A 25952-nucleotide genomic window follows, 5' to 3' on the forward strand; every position below is an offset into this window, starting at 1 on the left:
TTCCTTTACTCTAAATTAAAAACAAGGTTTAGAACGACTATAGAATAATAGAACGTCAATAACACTGGGTTAAACGCCATTTAAAAGCCGCTTCCATGATTTATTTTATTCAAGTCGAGCTTAAAAATAAGTATTTTGTTGGCCTTTTATAAGTATTTTCACGACTGTTATTGAGATCAAAACAACGTTAAACAAAGTCATTGATGCCATCAGTTAACATGTGTGTTTGTGCTATTTTGTACCAACTAACCAGCCTTTCACATCCTGCACACTTTGCACTCTCTGCACATGTTGATGTTAGCATTTTATGACAGTGTTGCATAAAGAAAAACATGCATAGTATAAAAATGAGAGATGAAGTAACAAGCAAATATATGCTGTCAGCCTTGGCAACACTTTTCTCCTCTACTGTCACTGTGTGTTTTAGGTCTGATGGGAAAATATTACAGGACTGTGTTTCGTTAAGCCTGCAACACACCAAGCCGATGCTGACGAACTTGTGGCGTTGAAAACAGACTGCGAGGTCAGCTTACGTCGGCACGTAGTTGTATGTGCGAGCTTCAAAGTTCTTATAGCGGTGGCTCAAGGGTTCTTGACTTTGTTGCAAGGAGGACACCGACAGGGAACTCGGCAGATCAAAACACTTGATTTATTAAACATGAGAAAGTGAACATCATGACTGCATTCCAGTTCACTTTTAGACACGCACTCGCAAACTTCCCTAAGCACTTCCCCTCGGGGGAATCTCCACTGCCATTTTGAAGTGCGTTCCATTTCGTGAAGTGTACGAGGAAAGTTTATATGGACAGGCCCTCGTACCCTCGATATATACACAATTCAGGCTGCTCCATAGACTACAATGCATCATGATTGTGAAGTCATCACAGATCGTGTTTAATTTATTCCTAACCCAAACAACTCTATAATATCTAAATTATTTCTATTACATTTATTACAGCCCATACAATGCTGCACCAAACAAATTTGTAAGGGGAAAAATGTAAGCAATAAACCAACTCTACAGCAGATTCTAAGTGATCAAGGGCTTAGAACGTTCCAATTCAGCCCCGTCCAAGGGTTCTGGCAGAAGTGGGCACTCTGAGTAAACGAGGCGGAGGGAAATTTGTGAATGAGGGGCATAACTGGAAACTGTGATCTTAATCGCGGGTTTTTTTTCTCATGATATTACCTTATTTAAAGTTACAGAACATTAATTATAACATTAGATTTCACTCCCTACATTTACCTTATCTGAGAAACTCTAAATCAGATTTGGATAGAGATATAGTGAAACAGACACTCAAAAGCCTGAAAGAGGAGGACTGAAGAGGACAGTGATCTTATATATACTGTGCTAGAGGGGTTGAAAGGGCAACTGTCAAAATAGAAGCAGCGTTTTAACTTGAGTAGCATTTCCACTCCATCTGATGATCTATAAAACAAATGTTCATGTGGATATCCTTCTGTAGAATGAATAACTCTTGGTTTGTTGCTTAAATAATCTAACAGTAATGCAAGGAACATCCTTCATTTTAAATTTAGCCCCAAATAAACCCTAGAACTTAGAATTATTATTATTATTATTATTATTATTATTATTATTTTTGTAAATTAAAAAATGGCCCATTCACAAATAATATTATATTAAAAGAGTAATAAACTTCTTTTAAATACCTATTAGTGACCATGTTGCGAATGACTGCACCACAGCAGCACATAATAAGAAAATAGACATATCTTAATATTACATTAATCTATAATTAGGAACCCTTTCAGTGCTGCAGGACATATGAGCTAACACGCTTGTACGATACAACAAAGAGTTCCATCATATTTAATGAATCATAACTACAGTGATCCAAAACCTTTTTTTTATTTAAACATCTATTTTTTAAGCTAATAGTTTTGAAAGCTATACTGTGTAGGACACACAGTATACTGTATGTATATATATATATATATATATATATATATATATATATATATATATATATATACTTTTTTTTTTTGAATTTGTCATTTCACAGTTCACAATTCAAAACAGCACTCAGAGCGACCATATCTGCCAGGCATCAAATTAAACTCAAGTTTTAACTCAAGTTTAATTTGTTCTTTGAGGAAAAGTGACAATCAGACCCGAGGTGTTGAGACATGAGAAACTATTAAAAGGGCTGCGATAGGAGCTTCTCTCACTGAGCAGATGATGCTTTATCACATAAAGTATATGTTTTAGGCATCTTGAATAAGAACGACTATTGGATGAGCAGTAATTAAAGGAATAGTTCACCCAAAATGAAAATTTGCTAAAAAAAAGTACTCACCCACAGGCCATCCAAGATGTAGAAGAGTTTGTTTCTTCACCAGAAAAGATTTAGAGAAATTAACATTAACAGTATATCCTTTGCTCACCATTGGATTCTTTGCAGTGAATGGGTGCCATCAGAATGCCATCCAAACAGCTGATAAATACTTATGTCCATCAGTTAGGCCTAATGTTCTGTGAAGTGTCGCTTCTGGCCAATATATGAGTCATGAGACATGATCTATTAATCCATAATCTTCCTCCAGTGAAAAAGAGGTATCCTGCAACATCAAAATCCACTGACATATTTTATTAGAACTGTTGTGGCTTGTAAACGGTGCTTGATCAGTGTATATGTCTTATTCATAAACTTTATGGATATTGACTTATAATGTAGCTGGAAGCAAAGCTTTGAAATTAAAAACATCTTAATGATGGCACTTCACAAGGACTGAATTCATGTGGATTACATGTGGATTATTGTGATGTTTTAAGCAGCTGTTTGGACTCTCATTCTGAAGGCACCCATTCACTGCAGATAATACATTGAGCTTGTGACGTTTTTATAAAAATCTCCAATGTGCTCTGATAAAGAAACAAAGTCATCTACATGCTGGATGGCCTGATGTTGAGTTCATTTTCAGCAACATTTCATTTTTAAATGAGCTATCCTTTAAGTTCCTTATTTTCACACATATTATAAAATATTCAAGGTGATAACACTCATTAGATACCAGTTTTATTACAGATTTCATTAGTTTCTGATATTACATCCAGGTCACTGTGTGGATGTAGCTTTCTCTCTCTCTCTCTCTCTCTCTCTCTCTCTCTCTCTCTATGGTCCTTTACAGGAGGAAGTCATGTAATCTTACACAAGCATCATGTGTGGGGGGATAAGAGTAGGAGAGTATGGCCTAAAGGATGTATAATGAGAACCAAAGTATGCAAGGTTCACACTACTGATGCTCCACTAAAGACATATTCACGTAACAGTTCTTTGTGAATTGTGAATGCAAACTCAATTCAGAGAAATGCACATTGTAAATCCCTATTTTTTGTTTAGGGAAGTCTGGGAAACCATTTTACAGACATATTTAATCAACTTTCAGTACACTAATTGAATTAAAGCAGTGTGGGATTTGGCGCTGTTGCTCCAGCACACATTAGTGATAGAGGGGATTTTGATCCCCTCTACCTGAGATCGAACCAGTGCTGTTTATGTCAGCAGCTCAAAAATCTGAGCTTTTAGGGCAAAAACAGTGAGCACACACTCCCCCAGTCACTAAGGATGCTTTCCGTTTTCTAGGTCAGCTCATCTAAAGCCTGAAGGTACCCCAAACCAGTTGCTTCATGTTTCGTGCTATGGAAACACAAAAAACAAAGTAGTTAAATTTAATTATATGTCGATTTAATTTGTGCATGGCACTCTGCCAGTTGCCTGCCTCAGTTGTTGTGTTCGGTTATAATAATTGCAGTTTTCGGTCATGTGATGTTTCCATCATTTCCCCTAGCTATACTGTGACTATTCAAGTCTTTTAAAATCACCACTGAATGAATTCAGTGACATATGAAATGCATCTAATGAATGTGTATTCTTTTACACACCAGCGATTGTATTCAGAATGCGGAATGTCGTTTTGACAGAGTATTAACATATTTATCGATTGACTAGCCTGTAAAAAGCATGTCATATATTTAATCAAAGCCTCTACACAAATCCAAATAACAGAAAGTTTGCTTTATTAAGAAATTAGAATTTACATTAGTTTATGCATTTAAACATTAAGCAGACATCTTTATCCAAAGCTAATTAAACTGCATTCAAGATACACGTGAAGTTGACTTAATCCTATCTCAGCACATTTATTGAATGTGTATGCATATATTAAATTATATTATTTTATCTGATAAGTATTGAGGTTAAATAATAATAATAATAATAATTATTATTATTATTATTATTATTATTATTATAAAATTCATTGAATAATATATATTTTTAAATATTTGTAAATATTTTTTAAATATTTTTTTTCTTTAGTAAGGGTTTTTATGTCCGAGATCACTAATACACTGAAATTCGTTTAAATTTGTGCTATGACAAATACTTCAAGTAAAAATGTAGTCTTATTTCTACATTCTTCTTTTAAAGTTCTTGTAGCTGGTAGACTGGTAATGCATAATGCTAGCAATGACAAGAACAGGGTTTAAATGCAGGGAATACATATAACTGATAAAAGAGTCTCCTTTTAAGAACAGTTTTCATTTACTGCTAAATTGTAGCATATGTAGATGATTTGAGCATGTACAGGATGATAATGCATATATCCTAAATTATTAAGGGAAATAAAAGGACACATTTGCCAGCTGAACCCATGATCTTGCCATTGCTAGCACCATGCACTACCAGCTAAAGGAACCCTAAAAGAAGACCATATAAATTAGAGAAATGAAAAGTAAAGATGTAAGAACCGAGGATAAAGGGTGAACTAAAACGTCAAAATGAGCCTCTCATCCTCTTCCTAATCGTCATTTCAATTTTCTCATGCTTCAGGCTCTCTGTCGTGTTTTTTATTCCCGTTCAATTGCCCTTTTTTCCTCGCTACCAAAATTAGAGCGTTCTCTCTAGCTCATGTCTTTAAGGTCAGGCCTCACAAGTGTAGACACTTTGAGCAGGGGAACGATGTTCAGGGAGATAATGTACGTGTGTGTGTTTTCTAGGCTTTTGGGCATGTTAGACATGAATCCAATTTGATGTGTAATTTTGCATTCTGATAATTTAATTAAGAACGGCCGTGTCACATTATGTCTTACCGATGGAGGAGAGATAACAACGTGAGGGATAAGAGAAAATGATCGTAAATAGGGCTAAGGAGAGAGGAGGGTATATCTTGGCTGAATAAAAGAGGGAGATATTGAGCATCAAGAAAGTTAGAGGTGTGTCCATTTCCTCAGGCAGTGGTTCAGTTATTAGCCTACACACACACACACACACACACACACACACATTTTGCCATCTCCTGGGCTCAGCTGTGTGAGCGTGTGTTTGCGCGCATGTGGACCTCTGACCAGAGCCTCGGGTTAAATCTGAGACGAACGGAGATAATTAATAGTAGAAGAGTTATTGTGACAACTCCCTGTGCTGTTTTCCAGACATGTTATTGAAAAATACATTGTACTTAACATATTTGACTGTTTAAAATGCCCATGCTGATTCATCTCTCATGGCAGCCTTTCTAAATTGAGTCAGGAACATTTTTGCAGGTTTATTAAGACGATGAAGCATTACTATGACAACTCATGGCTTAACCGCAATGTGGCACAGGGCTTGTATCCTTAGACAACTCTATTAAAGACAAAAAATAGAACATCTATGTTTGTTTTTATCCATCTCGCTGGATTTCAGTACTAATTAGTGGGTTCTTAGCCCCAGAGTTCCTGCGATCAGAGTAAATGTTAAAGTCAGCATGAAACAGAATTTGTGATAATCTTTTCCGTCCTGTTGTAACATATATTGATGTGAAATGGCTTCTTAAACAACAAGAAGAAGAAGAAGAAAAAAAATGTGGGCGGGACTTGATTTTGTGCATCCGGGTTTGACTGGATTATTGGATCATTGTTATTTGAAACCAGTTATTTTACAAAAATAATTGTAAAATCTATTGCATTTGTTTTATATATATATATATATTTTTTTTTGTGCAAATATCTAAACATTCTTAAATCAAGATACATTTACTTGAGATGTAGTATGATTTTAGGTGTAAAGTATTGTTTTATGAAAATTAAAAATAAAATAAATAAAATAAAATGTTTAAGTTTATACTTTTATAAAATAAATAAATAAATAAAACCTAAATGGATCATTAAAATAATGAGAAAACATTTTTTCTTAGTTACCATACTGGCAGATATATGTTACTTAATTTTGATAATTTGTTGGAAAACAAGACTTTATAGTTCATGTAATTTTGCTTCTCAAGTATTTTTCTCTTAATTTAAGAATGTTTATATTTAACCGAAAAAAAAAAAATACAGAGTCAAAATTATTTTTGATATGTATTCTATTATTATTATTATTAATAAATAAGAATGGTCTTTTAATGGGAACTACAAATAGGGCCAAATAAAATGCTGAACATTCAAAAAACAGGAGATATTTTTGTTTGCTTTTCAAGGACTGCAGGGGAATCACAATGATAAAGGTCAAATACAAACAGCGAAGTAAAAGTGGAAAGAGAGATTTAAATGTCTGTTGCGAAAGTCACTAAAAGCCTCTTTTGTAACATCAAGACGTGGCAGTGTGTGTGTAATATGTCACAGTGTTCAGTCAGGCAAAATCACGTACGCGAGGAGCCAGGGGAGACAAAGGAAGGGTTTTTTTTTTTTGTCTTACTGTTAGCAAAGAGCCATTCAACCCCACTAGCTGATAAAGACAAAAAGAAATGCATGAAAAATATATGAATGAAATCTCCCTCTCACTTTCTCTCTCTAGCTCATTCCCTGAATCACTGTTGGATTTAATGAAAGGGGGATCTAAGATGAGAGTGTGTGAGAGAGGCAGATGCTTTATTTATTCATTGTCTTAAGTGGTTGAGTGGGTGAACCCAGTGTAAAACCCCTCTGGCACAACCCCATACACACACACAGACATTCTCACCAACACGCACGCACGCACACACACACACACACACACACACACACACACACACACACACACACACACACACACACACACAGACAAACACTCTCACCAACATGCACACACACACACATGCACGGACTGATGTAAAACATCCCTTGGGGAGCAGGACGTTAGAGGTCCTTGCGATATGATGTAGAGAAAATGCGGACATTTTGGGTAAGGGAATTTTTATGAATGGATGTGCACATATATGTGCATGTCAAAGCCCCCCTTTTGAAATTAGTGCATTATGGTGTCACTCCTCTTCAAATCTTAAACCAAGCATGCTTTTCTAATTGGAGAAGGCCAAGGGTGCTAGTGGGGGAGGAGGGGTTGTGCTATGCTGGTGTCATGTAAAGGAATAGTTGTCCAAACAGCTGATAAAAACTTCACAATAATCTAGAGATCCACTGGTGAGCAAGTGATGTAATGCTACATTTCTCCAAATTTGTTCCAATGAGGAATCTTGGATGACCTGAGGGAAAGTATATTTGTAAAAATAATAATAATAATAATTTGGGGGAAACTATTCCCTTAAAGGGACAGTTCACTGTCATAATTTACTCACCCTCATGTCATTCCAAACCTGTATGACTTATTTTTCTGTGAAAGACAAAAGAAGGTATTTCAGCGTGTTTGTCCATATAATAAAAGTCAATGGGGACCAGATTTGTTTTGGATCAGTCTAACTTTCATTGTACAGACACACACAGTTCTTCAAAACATCTTCTTTTGTATTCTTTAGGAGAAAGATTTTTGGGTGAACTACCCTTTTAAGCTTTTTTTAATTTGTGTGCCAGAAAGTGTGTGATATGCTTTTTCCCGTTGTATTGGTGAGGTTGAGTGTGTTTGTGTGATAGGGAATTTGTCCCAGCCTGGTCTTTTCATGAAGCCGGAATGGTGTGTGTTCTGCTAATCCACTCTGGTGTCCTGCATAAATAATTCACTGAAGGGTTTTTGTGCATGCGTGTAGGAAGATGCTTGGTGGGTGTGCTGGCATTGTTCGATGTTTCGAGTCTCACAAGGTCGTCTGCTTAACCATAACGTTCAGACTGCACCATCGGATGGAGAGATAGAGTAAACAGCGGAGCCATGGTTTAGTGGTCTGCTTTGCGGCTGTGTGACAGGATGAATGGATGGCTCAGCCTGGGTCAGCATTGTGCTTTCTCTATCTGCATTGTGCTTTCTCTATCTGCACAGTCCTGGTGGTCTCACATACACAAAGCTTATCAAAGAGAGAGTATGAAAAAAAGGAGGTAATAGAACAAGAATACATGAGAAAAACAGAGACATATGTATTTAGCGTCAGTCTTGCTGTGAACAAACAGAATTAGCATTTACTTGCTTCAAATGTTCATTTGACTAAAATAAACATGGTGTTTGCTTTTACAGCCAACATGACAAACAGTGAAGTACTATGGGATGCTAAGACAAGGACCCCCAGTTTTGTTGCTTGCTCGAAGATGCTACATTGGCCTCCTTTGTGGGAGAGAAGACAACCTGACTATATCACGCTAATGGTGAAGATAGTGTCAACAAGAACATTTACTCACTGTCTCACTGGTATTGCTCTTGGAGCTTGTCAAACTGGGCCATCAAGACCAAGTCATTAGACTTGTGGTGTCTGGTCCACAGCAGCTCAGCATCTGGTCATCTATTGTTTTCTGTCAGCAGCAGCCCTTTTCATTGTGACAGGGTAATTATTTATGAAAATGAGACTACTGAGAAAACCAAGATGGAAATATTGTCAGAAACCGATAATGAATAATTAGGTTTTAAAGGGGTTTTTTTTCAGTTAAAAAGGAGGAATTTTTATCTGTGACCCCTTTAAAAATTCAGTTTCAGTATAACTAACCAATTTCAACCAAATTCAGTGCAACTGCCACTAGGGGGTGAAATGCGACAATCATATTCAAACATAAGAGATATTGGAAAGGGGGCAATTGTGTTTGTCAAGTCTGTGTCTAAAATGACATTCCTTCTCTGATGTCATCAGTTTGACAGATTGAAAAGAAAATGCTTAACTCCTGCTTACCACCCATCAGTCTGCTGCGAACAAGAGATGGTGAGGAGGTATACTAAAATCAAGCCCTACCCTCATTCAGTATTTTGTTTCTCTTGGAAATATACCACAACACTTAAGGAAATTTGGTCGCACTTCCAGGTCACACTGACTTAAAAAATTAAATTGTTGAACTGTTGTATAAATGCGATATCACACATGCAATTGTGATTACCTGTCCCTGTGCTGATAAGCAGGAAGTGTAGGCCTGAGCTTAATATCAACAAGAGAATTAAAAAGAAAAGTACTCTTGATGGTGTGGTATTGCTTAACATCAAAGAGAGTGCTTAATAATAAATAAAAAGGACAACACATGCAGTGTGTGATTTAGCTGATTACAAAAACAAAACAAACATGTGGACCTTGAATCCACAGTTAATGCAAAATGTAAATTATACCCTTGGTGTATTTTCTACAGGTGTTTTATACAGTTGATTATGTTAATTTTCTTGATTTCATCAACAAAAGTTTGGTGATAAAACAGAAAGCAATACTGGGTCTGTGAAAACTTGCTATAGTTTCCAGACATTTAAACACGTTTAAGGTCAAGGTCACTATTTCCACAACAAATATCTGAAAGTATAAATAGACTAGACACTATCACTGAGTGAGCTTGTCTCTGGATTACAAGGTCATTGCCACAGCTTCAGTCTGGAATACAGAACCTCACATTGATATGTTGAAAGTGACTTGTTTCTTCACTGCTGTATAACTTCATAGGAGAAAACACAACATCACTTTCAGGCCACTGCTAGTCCTATTATGAAACATTAAAATCAGCAGTAATCACTTTTATATGACGAGATGCACTTGATCTGAAGCAATTACAAAGACAATTACAAACATCCTATTCGACCAGTGGAAAGTATAGCTAATTGCCAGCGAAACATTAGAAAGCTACATTGCTTCTCCATTTCATGTCTGATCCAGTGCCAACTAGTTGGTTAACATAGACAGTATAAAATCTCAACAGCTTTTAAGCACATCAGGAGATGTTGTTTTTCCATGCTAGTAATTATAACTTTTGGGTTCATATGCTAGGATTTTATTATTAAACACACACACACAAAAACTCATTTTACCTCAGAAAAATATTTAGGTATTTATTTGTTATTATTATTTATTTCTTAATTTTTTTTTTTTTTCTATGACGTTCTATGACGTCCAAACTGCAATTGGAAAGCATGCATACCATATTTTATCGATATTGTTTTAGCAGTAAAAAGCTGAATTTTTATATTTTAATATATTTAATATTTATTTTAAACGACATATCTTAAAATCATTCAGATATTTTCATAATTATTTTTTACATATTCTTCATAGTATTGCTACACTTTTAATACTAAGGTTTGCCACCTGATCAAGTGTAAATATTTTGCTGAAGCATTTGTGTTGGGTTGATAGTCTTTGTTTGATAGTTTTATATTTATATTGTACATTTTGCCATCTGCTTATGTAAAGATTAGTTTTTTTGCAGCACTGCACATTTAGTTTCAACATTTAATTTTTTTTTTTTGATCTAGTAAATTCTCAGCTACGAAGCAACTACTTATTTCAGAGCTTTTAGAGGCCATTCATACATTCATACATACATCATACATTCATTTTTTTTTTTTGAAAGTATATCAAATGGAATGTTCCCATAACATTTTAAATATTTGGAAATTCAGAAATAATGTTTTCTTAACTTAATGGGAATGTTATCTTCTTTCAACATATTTTTGTTAGCTGGGTACATAAGAGTATTCACTTACTTTGGTCACTTTTTAAAAGTTTATTCATTTTATTTTTATTTTGTATTTTTTTAAGCACATCTCCAATAAAAGAAACCTATGGCCTTGAGTTTGAAAGTTTCCAGGAATTTTCTGATTTATGAAAGCCACCAGATTACCTTTATAAAACCAGAGTAGCATAAGATTGCTCTAGCTTTATTTTCTACCTGGTTTCCTCCATGAAGCAACCAAAACGGAGCTTTAAATGCCTTTTTGTATTATTCATGGCTTCAACTGCACATAAATCCCATGTACTGTACATGGACATCCAGATATGGATTAACAAATACTAACATTAACAAACCTAGAAACAAAAGAGAGGACACGAGCTGTAAAGAACATCTGCGTAGAGATTAAAACACATCTGATTTAATCTGATCACAGAAGTGTAAGCAGTGTTTCAAGCCAGGCAGTTCACAACTACACAAGTGAGAGTCAAGCACACAGATTGCATGTTAAGCATGCTTTTCAGAACACAATTTCTGCACAATTTACAATTTGCAAGGTGATGGCTCTTAGAAATCGAAATCTGCTCATAATCCAGTCATCAACATAAGCAATGAAATGGTCACAGTTCCAAACCACACAATCCATTAGTGACAGAATAACAGCAAATACAACGAAATAAAAGATATAGAAGAAATATAATTGTTTTCTTTTTGAATATATTTTAAGATAATTTAGAATGTGATCTGTCTTTATATGAGATATGTCTTTCAAAAAAAAAAAAAAAATTACACTTTGTCATACTCATATTTTAATTACATTTTTAGTTTGAGTTTTCTGAAAGTATATGCCTTATGTGTCACAAACCCAGTTGAGGTTGGAGCAACAAACTGAAATAATTTGACCCACATATTTTATGGTTTAGATAATGAATCTCAGACCTCTGAGCTTTGCATTTCTAGCACTATGCTATACTATTTGAACCAGAAAAAAAGAAGAAAAAAAGTAGCTACTGTTATTTGTAATATTACAGTTTGTGGATATTTAAAAAAAAAAAAAAATACAGTTTTAAAAATCATATGTTCACTTTTTTATGGAAGGTTATAATGTTAACCACATCAACTCTGGGGACCCACCGGTGGGTCCAATATTGCATATGCCTAATTCTCAAAAAATCAAAATAACAGCTGAAGTGGTTAAAGGTTTACAAATGTTTACAAATGTTACCAGATTTATGTGATTTTTGCAGATTTTTATTTTTTTTGAATATTTTTTTTTTTACAACTAAAATGTTTGTTTGTTTGTTTTTTGAGAAGCAAAAACAATAAGTGTAATGTATATAAAATATCCAGGATGTTCAGAAATAATCCATGTAAATAAATGAATGATTTTCTCCTGAATTGTAAATCTAGGTGATACAGCGTTGTACAGATACAGCATCAAATCTTGGGAAGCAGAAGTGCCTGAAATTGTTCATGATTTACTGGTCTCCCAGAAAAATGAATCAAGGCTCAAATGCTTGTTGCAACTTACTGTGTCTGTGCAGGACCTGTCCCCTGGCAGGTCTCCAGGTACAGATAAATTAATGGCAGAACTCTGTAAAGATCTATGGCCTTTGATTCGAAGCAGTTTATATTTACCGTTCATAAAGTGTTCAAAGTTAGACCCACTAGCAATTTGTTTTCAGAAGAACAACAGTTAGGCCTACCTATTAAAAAAGAGACCACAGGGACATAAAAAGATTTCAGCTAGACTCTGGACTAGACATGGTGTTACATAAAGGTTTCAAAAGGGGGGTTTTGCAGTGATGACATAGATCAACCATTTGGGTTCCCAAAATAACCATTCTGTGAACATTTAAAAATATATATCATATATATATATATATATATATATATATATATATATATATATATATATATATATTTTTTTTTTTTTTTTCTATTATAAAGAATGTCCATCTTTTATATAAAATCAGGTTTTAGAATTTATATACATGTATGTTATAGGCCTAGATATGTTTAAAATTTGACACACATAAACATATTTGTTAAGGTTAGATATAAATGTTTACATTTGTAATTGTTCCAGTTTCTTGCTTTACATACGTTTTTACTTCATATGACAATATCATAGGGAAATGTATTATATAAACATGTATCTGCATATGGGACAGCTCTACAGCATCTGCAGAAGATATAATATCTGGAACAGATATATCACTAGGATGTATGAAGGATGACATAGGATGATTGATTTGGCAAAGAATAGTAAGAATATGAGGCTAATAAAACTCACAAACATGTTATTGACAGTATTTGCACCGTATGCCTTTTTTTTTCAAAATCTGTATTTGCCCAACATATTAACTGAACTTAATCCTTTTAGTTCAATTAAAGCAGCCCCCTTTGATGTGTTAAAAGTTGGAGGGCATGAGTTAGTAAATCTGAGCATTTGTTTGATTTAGTTCCATGGCAATGAAGGTCAGCCAAAAAAAAAAATACAAAAAATAGCTGAACAGGTTGGGTTCAGGCCTTGTGAGGATGGTAGAGCAGCTGTTCAAAAGAAAAAAAAGGAAAAGAAATGAAAAAAACACAGCTCTTTCATTGTAACTATATCATAACCGCTGGAAAAATAAATAGCTATTGTTGTAATTACTTAACTTACTTATTTTTAGAACTATTGACAATACATAATAAATGCAAACTCCACAAAATACAAAACTTTTAAAATAGTACTATCTTTTATTTAAGTAAATATTATTGATCAAATGTAAAAAACATTTGATGATTTTATTTTATGGTTATTTTAAAAGGAGATGAAATCAAATTCTTTTTCACACATAGAGGCACACATATACCCTTGACGGCACAAAGCGCTCATTTTTAATTTAGTTCAACTGATACAGATCTGAGACATTCCTGATACATGGGTGATAGTGTAAGAGGAAGATAAACTCTCTGTGACCTATTTTACCTCTGCTAAAAACAAAACAGCTGCATCTTTTGGTCATTTCTATTAGCTTGGCTTTGTCCAAATAAAACTACTACAGTAGATTTATTGACTTAATTAAATATGTTCATAAAATATAATGAAGAAATCTGGTTGATCTGCTTGCACACTATAAGAGTGCTCTGTATCTTTTGATTAATTACATTTGAATGAGAAAATACATCTTTTTTTCAACAAGTTAAAGTCAAATGTTATGATTATCAGCGCAGTTTAGCCTCATTAGAGTAATTATGAATGCTTTGTTTGCATCAGACATTGAAATCGTAATTGGGAAAATCTGTTCGTTTTTAATAGTAATTACAGAATTAAACACAGATTTTTTTTCCCCTCAAACTGTATAGTGACATTTGTCATAGTTCAGATTGAGCAAAAATAGGGCATTTTTTATTGACCTTTTCTCTCTAAATAGTCCGCACCCATCACATTAGAATGAGAACAACTGAATAAAGGTTTAACTCGCCCGAAAGATGCCATTCACAGAGTGATTGAATTTGAATTGCAATTGCAGTCTGGTTAGAGCAGTGCAGTGAGCTGTCTCTGCTGTGATGAAGACTTGTGACGTGCTGTGTGTTTTTGAATGGGACACGTCACTGCTGGCCTTTCTCTCCCACTGCCTTCTCCCACTTTGACCTTTCAGACCAGGACAGCTGACAGACTGCTACATCTCTTTCCTCTCTTTTTCCTCTCTACATAATGAAGAGGTAATTACCCTTCAACTTGTTGACTTCACAAAGCTACACAAACGAGAAGACAGGGAGTGAGAGAGAGAGAGGGAGAGAGAAAATTAAAGGAATATAGAAAATATAATTTGCTGTTGCTCAGTACAAAACAAACATTTCTTCAACCTGCATCAGTTGAATTATTTTTAATGAATGATGAGTCTGATTTTGTTCCTGGGTGAGGAGTGAGTCAGCAAACTGCAAGTTCATGTAGCCATGTCCTCAATTATACCCCACTATCTGAACGGGATAAAAAAAACCTTGAATTAACTTGTAGCCTGGAGTAAGTTACTAAAATAGCCGATCATAGTAGATATGCACTGGAAACATATTCAGAGCTTTTTGAATGGTATAGTCTCCTTGTAAATACAAATACTAAACTATTTTGTTTTTAATAATCAAAATAGCATATTATTAGAATGACTAAAGTCATTTAGAGTGTGAAAGTCTTTTAAAATGGTTTATTGTAATTGGAAATCATGCTAGGTTATGTTTATTAGCTAAACCATTGCAACTTTGTAATAATGGCAATATTTGTTTAGTTGTTTAAAAGTTGTTTATGTTTTAGATACATAGGCTATATTTAATTTGAAACTTACTGTAAAAATTAATAGATGTGTACCTCTAACTGAAGTTAAAGTTAAATTAGTAGGCTAATTGTTTATGTTGTGTTGGATGACAAAGCAGTAGTCTTGGACAGCAATAGGGATACAGTATTATGCAACAAAAATACGTTAAAGGTATTCTTTAAATGCATTATTTGCAAAAATACATTATTTAATCATTTATTTAAAGTGTCCTGTAATAGGCTTTTTATTAAAAAATATGTAGGCTGTTGGACTGGTCAGCTGGACATGCAAAATAAATAACACAGTCCCACTGTGAAAACGTGCCTGTGGTGACATTACTACAAATTAATATTATGCTGCTTGTTGCCATGTTTTGCTGTTTTTTTATTGTGAAATGTCCAGTAATTGGTGTTAAATGTGAGGTCAGTTTTGTCTGAAATAGATAAATGTGAGTGTGGCAATGTTTTCTTAAGCTAGGTGTTGCATGTTTTGCAGCAGTTCAGAATAGAAAAGATTGGCGATTGGTTTTAAAGGGTTAATGATGTGACAATAATATAGGCCTACCACCTACACTAAACCTCTCACTTAACCAATTAGCAAATGTGAGATAAAAAGCTCATGTTCTAAAGCAACTACTGTAGGACATTTTCGCTTGATTTACCAGGTGAGCTAGCGAGCAAGTTTACTATGACAGAGAAGCCGAGCTGCACCACAACGTCAAAATGTATTGGTTCAAACAAATCATGCACCATGCAAAGTGTTTTGGTGTCATGATATTGTGCAAGGAAAATGCACAAAATATGTCTTTATTAATGAATTATTTCCCCTGTAATAATTTATGTGATGGGGTATACGTTTTACTGCCTCTAGTGTTAATTTTATCTAGAATTTGCAGTGAATTGTAGGTAAAATTCTGGAGATTTGCCAAAATATACAAGCACATGTTTTGAATGAAACTAGCTATGCTACTGGAATGATTTGATGGTTACCTGATGGCAAGCAAGTCCATTTTATTTTATTTTTTATTTTTTTTTACATCCAGAAAAAGATGATGTTGTGTCTTATTGTTTCGTGAGTTTATTTCTTCGGCTTTTCTGAGAATAGCTTATCCCTCTGAAACCTTTAGGTTTTTCTCATCATCTGCAGCCGTTTTGTAAAAAAAATCCACATATCACCTTTAATGTACTTAACAAAGGTGCTATTGTGTTTTATAAGTTTATTTCTTTCTCCACATTTTTGAGAATAGCTTGTCCCTCTGGAACATTTAAGATTCTCTTTTCTCATCATCATCGTCATCCTCATCATCATCATCATCAGCAGCAGCAGCAGCAGCAGCAGCAGCAGCAGCAGCAGTATTGTCTGGTGTTCCACATGTTATTGCCTAATATTCTCTGTCCTTGTATTATGAATGAAATGGTCAGCTATAGCATGCCTTTCTGAGGCCTGGCAGCAGCTGTTAGTTTGTCACCAGAGCCCAGCTGCTGGGTCGAGGCCGGCTGGTGGACCACTGATGAGCAGTGTATCTATGTGCCCCGTCAAGACAACAGTATGCTAAGTGCTTGTTTGTTGGCGGAGCTCAAAGATCCAAACAGACAGCAAATGTCTCTCTCTGTTACCACACTTTGTGTTGACGTGGCAGTTTGCGAAGAGGCCTGTCTTGAATATAAAAGTGTTAGGAGACAGACAGACTCTTTTATGGAAAAGCATACCAATGACCCACATTCATGTATTAAAAGCTATGTGTTCAGGCAACCCGATCTCTTGGCACTGCATATCTATACCACGATTTCATGCTTTCATTTGGCATGCACTTTATAAACAAATTTTACATGCATCTGATGCACAAAATTCACTGGTTGACTTTGATTGATTCCCTTGTCATATCTTGCCAAATACTGATCTTTTGGATGTTTAAAATTAAATCATGTTAATGTTAGGTGTAATGTAGAAAATGTAATGTAAAAAGAAATAAAAAAAAATGCTGAATTGATTTAAAATTTATTGGCTGGTTGATCCCATATTCATTTAGTGAAGCTTCTTTTCCTAAGCCCACACCAAATTCTAAACTTAATCATAATTGATTTTAGTTATTCTTTTAAAGGAATGTACTCAACCCTCAGGCCGCCTGAGGTGTATATAAGTGAACTATAACTAAGTGTAAATAACCCTCAGTTATTTTAATGAGTTTCCAGGATTTATATATTATTCTTATATTATTTAATTATATCCTTTCTTAATATTAGTCAACTGTTTGTTATATTTTGTTATGTTATTTTACACTCTATAAGTTATTTAACCGATAGAGACCTTTATTTTGAAAGACGACTTGACGGAAGTGCTCAGAGCCCGCTCATGCACGGAGAGCGCGCAATACGAAGAGAGAGAGAGCGCGGGCAAAGACGGAGACTGCACATGGGTTTAGGAATTAGGAATTTATGCATCAGATTGTTGTTTTATTTTCAGTATTTTGTTTGCTTTGAGTTTGTTGCTTGGCACCTGGTTGGAAAGGAGAACAAGGTAGTTAAGATCATTTATGCACTTATATAACGTAACACATATTGCATGTGTCTCTGTTGACATAATTTTATGTTGTTTAGGATGAATGTTAGTGTTAATTGCGTAATTTTATTGCTGTAAGGTTGATTGTTTTGTTTCATTTTTATGTATAAGATCTCGTTACAATTTCCAATATTGTTTATTCATCTGTTTTAGCTCTTACAGTGTTGTGAAGTCTATAAGGACAATAAACACAAAAGGAAAGACAGTACAACATCAGTGAATGAGTTAAATCCTTTATTCTTCAACCGGGCTTTCACCTATTGATTCCATTTGCTGATGTAAATGATGACAGATGAAGGATCAAATTTGTGCACTCCTGTGAAGGAAATTGAATTATTAAAGGTTGCACAAAACAAGGAAACAGATGATGATGAGGAGAATAGGAAACTTGTGAGCAAACTTCCTGATTGGGCGGCTGCCCGCTGGAACCGCCAAGCCACACCAACACTGAGTGAGACACAAGATTTTCCATCTTTCCAAGATTTTGCACATTTCCTGTCCATTGAGGCTGAGGTGGCCTGCAACCCAGTCACTTCCTTTCATGCCCTTCACGTTTCTGAAGCTAATAAGGAGAAACATAATCTCAAGGTTGGTAAGAACAAGGCCTGCGTCTTCCATATGAAGATAGTCACACAGCATGAGAATCCAAAGCTCACTAGTAAAATCATTAAACCATGTTTGTTCTGTCAAGGTAGTGAACATCAAATTCATGATTGCTCTGAATTCGCTGCAAGATCTCTTGAAGAGCGAAGACAGTTCATAAAGGACACAAAGCTGTGCTATGGATGTTTGAGACTTGGTCACAATGCCAGAGACTGTCACTCCAGACATAGCTGTAACACCTGTAAGAGAAGACATCCAACCTGCTTACATGATGACGGCTTCATTAGAAAGTTAAAGTCTTCCTCTCTTCAAGGCCCAGAGAATGCACACGAGAAAGTCACAACGTCTTTAAGTGTAGAATCTGGATGCACATCTGCTAACACCTCAATGATTGTGCCAGTGTGGTTGTCCTCACAAAACAACCCAGTATCTGAGAAACTTGTATACGCTCTGTTAGACACACAAAGTGACACTGTCTTCATTGAATATGCAGTAAGTCAAAGTCTAAAGGTCGACTCATGCCCAGTGACACTTAAGCTCACCACTATGGTTGGGAAGGATTCGTTGATATTAAGTGAAAGAGTTTCTGGTCTTAGAGTTAGAGGCTTTAATTCCACATTAGTACTAGACCTTCCCCCTGCATATACTAAAGAATGTATTCATGCGGATCATGCCCACATCCCTACCAGAGAGACAGCCAGGTGTTGGAAACATCTTGCTCCTCTGACAGACAAACTTCCCCCACTTCAAGACTGTGAGGTTGGTCTATTAATAGGATATAATTGTTCCAGAGCTTTGGCCCCCAGAGAAGTCATTCTTGGATCAGAAAATGAGCCATATGCTGTTCGTACGGATCTCGGATGGAGCATTGTGGGCCCTTCCTTGACACATCATGAGTCACAAAGCAGTCTTACTATGTGTCACAGAGTATCTATCAAGGAGATTCTTGCTGTAACGCCGACTGATGTGATTAAAGTGTTGGAGTCAGATTTCAAAGATACTGAAGAAAAGACAAGAGTAGTGTCTCAAGAGGACATTATGTTCTTGAACAAACTGGGAGAAAATATCAGGATGAACACAGACAGCCACTTGGAAATGCCTCTTCCATTCAAGAGAAGACTCTGTCTTCCAAATAATGAGCCTCTTGCAGTCACAAGACTTCAGCATCTAAAGTGGAGATTAATGAAGAACCAGGAGTACAAAGAGCATTATGTTAAGTTAATGGAAAACGTAATAGAGAATGGTGATGCAGAAAGAGTCATTGATGAAGGGAAGGAAGGAGAAAAATGGTATATCCCTCATCACGGAGTGTATCACTAGAAGAAGCTAGAGAAATTGCGTGTGGTTTTCGACTGCTCTGCCAGATTCAAGGGAACAAGCTTAAACGATCATCTTCTTGCAGGCCCTGACCTTATGAACAGCCTGACTGGCATTCTTTTGCGGTTCAGACAGTACCCTGTAGCCCTGATGTGTGATATAGAGAGGATGTTCCACCAGAACTATGTTGACAAAGACGATCGTGATTACTTGCGCTTTCTATGGTGGAGAAATGGAGATTTCAACTTACAGCCTCAAACATTCCGCATGAGAGTACATCTGTTTGGTGACAATGACAAGGCAGTTTTGGAGACAATACCGCCCTCTGAGTGTGCTGTAGATGTTACATCTGTCAATCTCTCCCTCACTGACCAGTCCTTGGAAAGAGCCCTGGGCATTTACTGGCATCTTGAACATGATCATTTCAAATATCGTGTCATTATTAAAGACCAGCCAGCAACCCGTAGAGGTATACTGTCTACTGTGGCCTCGTTATTTTACCCCTTAGGGTTTCTCGCACCATTCTTGCTCAAAGGAAAGACTGTTCTTCAATAAATGTGCCGAAATGGCATGGGCTGGGACGATCCCTTACCTGATGATTTGCAGTTAGGTTGGGAGCACTGGAAGACTGATATTCTTAACTTGGAGAAGGTTGTATTGTGCTTGCTGGGTTTGGGACAATCATGATGAGAGAGATTCATCACTTCTCAGATGCCAGCATGAGAGGATATGGCCAGTGCTCATACCTTAGGCTCAAGAATGAGCAAGGTGAAATCCATTGTTCTTTGCTCATGGCTAAATCTAGAGTAGCCCCGCTTAAGGTCACCACAATCCCTCGATTAGAGTTGACTGCTGTGGTTGTGTCAGTTGCAGTGAATGATATGTTGAAGGAAGAAATGAACCTTGGAGATGCAGGAGCATATTTCTGGACTGACTCTCTAGTATTGTTAGGTTATATAAAAATGAAGCTCGCCGCTTCCACACGTTTTTCGCAAATCGAGTTCAGAGAATTCATCGCACCACAACTCCTCAGCAGTGGCGATACATTCCATCGGATGAAAATCCAGCCGATTATGCATCTCGAGGTCTGAGTGTTAATGATCTGGTCACTTCCAGCTGGTTCAGAGGACCGGACATTTTGTGGGAACAGCAAATACCTTCCCCTGTGGATGTTAACCCACAACTTCCAATTGGTGACCCAGAGGTCAAAAAGGCTCAATCACTTAACACACAAACATTACAGTATTCCTGCTTATCCAACTGTTTCACAAAGATGTCCTCATGGTCCAAAGTCATCCAAGCAGTTGCACGCCTACTTCGTCGTGTCAGGAAGGACAAGTCCAGTGACCACAGTACAGTGGCAGAACGTGAGGATGCTAAGTGCATCATAATTAAGGACTTACAGAGTCAGATATGCAGAAGAAATGGCCTTACTCCGTAAGGGCAAACAGTTCCCACGCAGCAGCAGGCTATATAATCTAGATGCCTTTGTTGATCACAACGGATTGCTCAAGGTGGGAGGAAGGCTTTGTGATGCTTCTGCCCCTAACTCCGTTAAACATCCAGTGTTAATTCCAAAGGAACATCATCTTACAAAACTTCTGATTGCTGATTGTCATGAAAAACGACACATCAAGGAAAGGGCTTGATTATCAATGAGATCAGATAAAGAGGATTGTGGATAACAGGAGTAAACAGGACTGTAGCATCCTTTATACGACAGTGTGTGAGATGTCGCAAGCTTCGCAGACCCATTGACGAGCAAAAAATGGCTAACCTGCCCTCAGAGCGCATAGATCCATCCCCTCCATTCACATACAGTGGAATGGATGTTTTTGGTCCATTCATCACCAGACAAGGTCGTAAATCGTACAAGAGGTATGGACTTCTCTTTACTTGTTTCTGTTGCAGAGCCATCCATATTGAGATGCTGGATGACATGTCCACAGACGCCTTTATCAATGGTCTACGTTGTTTCATCGCTATTAGAGGAGCAGTAAATCAAATAAGGTGTGACCAAGGCACTAATTTCATTGGAGCCAAGAATGAGCTCACCAAGGCCATGGAAGAGATTGTTACCAGACGGTTGGTGTCATTCTTAGTAGAAAAACAGTGTGACTTTGTCTTCAACGCACCCCATGCAAGTCACACTGGCGGAGTTTGGGAGAGACAGATAAGAACTGTGAGAAGTGTTCTTCGTTCCACTCTGTCCCAGTCATCTGGAAGACTAGATGATTCTTCTGTGCAAACCTTTTTCTATGAAGCCATGGCCATTGTAAATAGCCGTCCACTCACTGTAGATAACTTAAGTGATCCCTGCAGTCCTGAGCTTCTAACCCCTAATCACCTCCTCACCCTGAAAACTACCCAACTACCTGCCCCCTGGCAGGTTTGTCAGAGAAGACCTATATGCTTGCAAGAGATGGCGCCATGTCCAATATTTAGCGGAACAGTTTTGGTGACGTTGGCGCAAGGAGTATGTGTCTAACATTGCAACAAGACAATGCTGGCTTTCACCAAGAAGGAACATGCAAGCTGGAGATATAGTCTTGGAGAAAGCAGACGATCTGCCCAGGAATGAATGGCGCTTGGCAGAAGTTATTGAGACTGTCGTTGACAAAGATGGTTTGGTGAGAAGAGTGAAGATACGTTTTGGAGACAGAAATCTGGGAAAGGATGGTAAACGTCTGAACAAACCATCATTAGTTGAACGCCCAGTGCCAGTGGTCGTGTTGGTCCTGTTGCTGGAGGCATACTGAACTTCCTGACATATCCTTTGTTTTAAGCAGTTTATAGTAGAACAAGTTTCAGTTTGCTTTACATCTAGCCTACTTTAGAAATCATTGGTGACTAAAGTTTTTAATTTATAGTCACTCATGATTGGTGGGAGTGTAAATAACCCTCAGTTATTTTAATGAGTTTCCAGGATTTATATATTATTCTTATATTATTTAATTATATCCTTTCTTAATATTAGTCAACTGTTTGTTATATTTTGTTATGATATTTTACACTCTAGAAGTTATTTAACCGATAGAGACCTTTATTTTGAAAGGCGGCTTGACGGAAGTGCTCGGAGCCCGCTCATGCACGGAGAGCGCGCAATACGGAGAGAGAGAGAGCGCGGGCAAAGACGGAGACTGCACATGGCGTTAGGAATTAAGGACACTTTTAAGTGAATTTATGCATCAGATTTTTTTTTATTTTCAGTATTTTGTTTGCTTTGAGTTTGTTGCTTGGCACCTGGTTGGAAAGGAGAACAAGGTAGTTAAGATCATTTATGCACTTATATAACGTAACACATATGTTGCATGTGTCTCTGCTGACATTAATTTTATGTTGTTTAGGATGAATGTTAGTGTTTATTGCGTAATTTTATTGCTGTAAGGTTGATTGTTTTGTTTCATTTTTATGTATAAGATCTCATTACAATTTCCAATATTGTTTATTCATCTGTTTTAGCTCTTACAGTGTTGTGAAGTCTATAAGGACAATAAACACAAAAGGAAAGACAGTACAACATCAGTGAATGAGTTAAATCCTTTATTCTTCAACCGGGCTGTCACACTAAGTCTACTGTATACCTGTTTCAGTAAACTTTTATTTTTATTTATTTATTAACTACAATAGCAACAGAGTAGCAAATTGCTAAATAAAATTTATATTCATTAATTTAGCAGACACTTTTATTCAAAATGACTTACAGTTAAGGAATATAACAAGTGTTTTATCATCAAACAAACAAACAAACAGAAAGTGTGCATAATATATATATATATATATATATATATATATATATATATATATATATATATATTAGTATATCACTTGAAAATATTTGCATTAAGTTTTTATTTAAAAAAATTAAGAACAACTTTCAGCATTAGATATGTCATTTTTTTCTGTTAAGTAATGAAAACAGTTCTAAAAACACTGAAAAATTAAAATTCAGTATTAGGTTCAATAATGAAAACTTTGTTAGCTGAAAAAATTACATAAAAAAGAAGAAATAAAACATTGATATGTTTTGCAGGATAAAAAAGGAATAAGGAATAGACACTCAAAAAACACACAAAAACAATTTATATTATTTGCTGATGCCTATCTGCACCTTTGTGATGGGCACATAAACATAGCCCTTTTGACAACCTCTGGGGTCCCATACTCTGAAATCCACTGAATGAAGATGTCATAGAGATACATTCACACACATTCACAAACACACACATCAGTGCTATGCACTTAAAGCAACCACATGATGTGGAGCTCCCAACAGGCAGAAAAAAGTGGGTGGAGAAGATTCATTTTATGTCTCAGCCACACTGAAATCCAGGCAGAATTTTTTAAATAAGCTAGTTAATGTTTACGAATGGCATGTTTGGAAAATCACATTGCTCTATAACATCTGTAAAGCATTCACTGATATTTTTATTCATATTGGGAATGGTGGATCACTTTTAGCTCATCTTAAGTTATCAAATGGCAACACATTATGCTTGTTAAGTATTATTAGGTTTGTTTGACATACACTCCATATGTTGCGTAAGAGTTTCAGTCAGGTGGATTTTGCTGATTATACCTCTATGGGTTGGTTGTAAACAGGGGAAATGTGTTTCTGACAGGTGACGGCTTAATCATTTTGTTGTCAGGTCCTTTACAACATTTTTGTTTGAGACCCGCAAAATTTCAGTGATAACTGTGTAGTAATTACCTATTTAATTTGTATCATGAGTAGCCCATTGCATCATGAGTAGCCCATTCCACTGGACAGGAAGAATGAATAGGTGAAAGGGGAGAGTTAAAAGAATTAGGAAGATGGAGATAGAGAGCTGATCGAAAGAGAAACAAGGATTCAGGGACAGAGTTTTTGCTTGTGTTTGTTCCAGTTGAATTCATGAATATTTAAGGTCAGTAGCATTTTCTTTCTCTCTACAATCAGTCTACCCAGAATCCCCTGGCCAGTGAGTGTCCATCCTGTCAGAATTTAGTGTGAGTAACTGCGCTCTCACTTTCCCCATGCACAGCTATGCCTGCAGTTTGTGTGTGTGTCTCTGTGGGGTTATGTGCAGGGGAGGACAATTAATGAAACAGCAGAAATCTTTTAGCCAGCAGAAATTATATTTGGATAATGGTGTGTTTGTATGTATATGTATGTACATTTAGGAATCTAGATGTGGTGAAGACGACTTGAAGTTCAAACCGAGCATCAGAAAGGGGATTTAAGTGACTTTGAACGTGGAGTGGTTGTTGGTGCCAGACGTGCTGGTCTGAGTATTTCAAAAACTGCTGATTTACTGGGATTTTCACACACAACCATCTCTAGGGTTTACAGAGAATGGTAAGAAAAAGAGAAAATATCCAGTGAGCGGCAGTTGTGTCGATGAAAATGCCTTGTTGATGTCACAGGTCAGGAAAATGGACTGACTGGTTAGAGAGGATAGAGAGGCAGCAGTAACTCAAAAAACCACTCGTTACAACCAAGGTATGCAGAATACCATCTCTGAACACACAACACATCAAACCCTCAAGCTGATGGGCTACAGCAGCAGAACACCACACCGAGTGCTGCTCCTGTCGGCTAAGAACAAAAAAAAACGGAGGCTACAATTCGCACAGGCTCACCAAAATTGGACAATAGGAGATTGGAAAAACATTGCCTGGTCTGATGAGTGTTTATTTCTGCTACAACATTCAGATGGTAGGGTCAGAATTTGGCGTAAAGAACATGAAAGCATGGATCCATCCTGTCTTTTCTCAATGGTTCAGGCTGCTGGTGGTGATGTTATGGTGTGAGGGATATATTCTTGGCACACGTTGGGTCCCTTAGTACCAACTGAGGATCATTTAAATGCCACAGCCTACCTGAGTATGCAGCATTAGACAGCTTATTAAAGACTTCAATATACATATAGAGTGAGAGTGATAGATAGATATAGGCTTTTCTGCACTGTTTGTGTCCTACACACCTGACTTTAGCAATATAGGTGTTTAAGAAGTATTATTTTGTTAATGGCCAGATGTGTTACATTTGATTAATTAAACCATGCAGCAGTGTAATATGGAAGTTTTTTTTTTTTTTTTTTTTTATGAGTACATATGTATATTTCAGAATTTTTTTGTGATTATGTCAGTAAAAATTACTTCATTGAAAAGCATATTGAGGTGTGAGATTAAAACACATTCCTATGCTTTGTAATGAACTGACTTTAATCATTCATAACTTATTGTCTTTAATAAGCTGTCAAGTGCTGCATTGGTCTGCACTCACATTAAATTCTAAATGACGGGTTTTATTCTTTGCTGATCAATGGACTACATTTGAATTCACATACTTTCAGATTATATACTGAATATGATTAAGAACTACTTCTCGACTGTTGATGTATATGTTAGATATGCATTCT

The 25952-nt window shown here is 36.3% G+C and overlaps 1 long non-coding RNA gene across 1 annotated transcript; it reads left to right on the top strand.

Annotated features, from left to right (window-relative positions):
• The first annotated feature begins 17498 nt into the window (after positions 1 to 17498).
• LOC132143036 (uncharacterized) lies at positions 17499 to 17844 on the top strand. The gene is made up of 2 exons (XR_009434161.1): positions 17499 to 17586; positions 17782 to 17844. It is a non-coding gene; the product is annotated as an uncharacterized LOC132143036 (long non-coding RNA).
• The last annotated feature ends 8108 nt before the right edge of the window (positions 17845 to 25952 follow it).

This window comes from Carassius carassius, chromosome 7, assembly GCF_963082965.1.
Source record: "Carassius carassius chromosome 7, fCarCar2.1, whole genome shotgun sequence".
NCBI classification, from domain to species: Eukaryota; Metazoa; Chordata; class Actinopteri; order Cypriniformes; family Cyprinidae; genus Carassius; species Carassius carassius.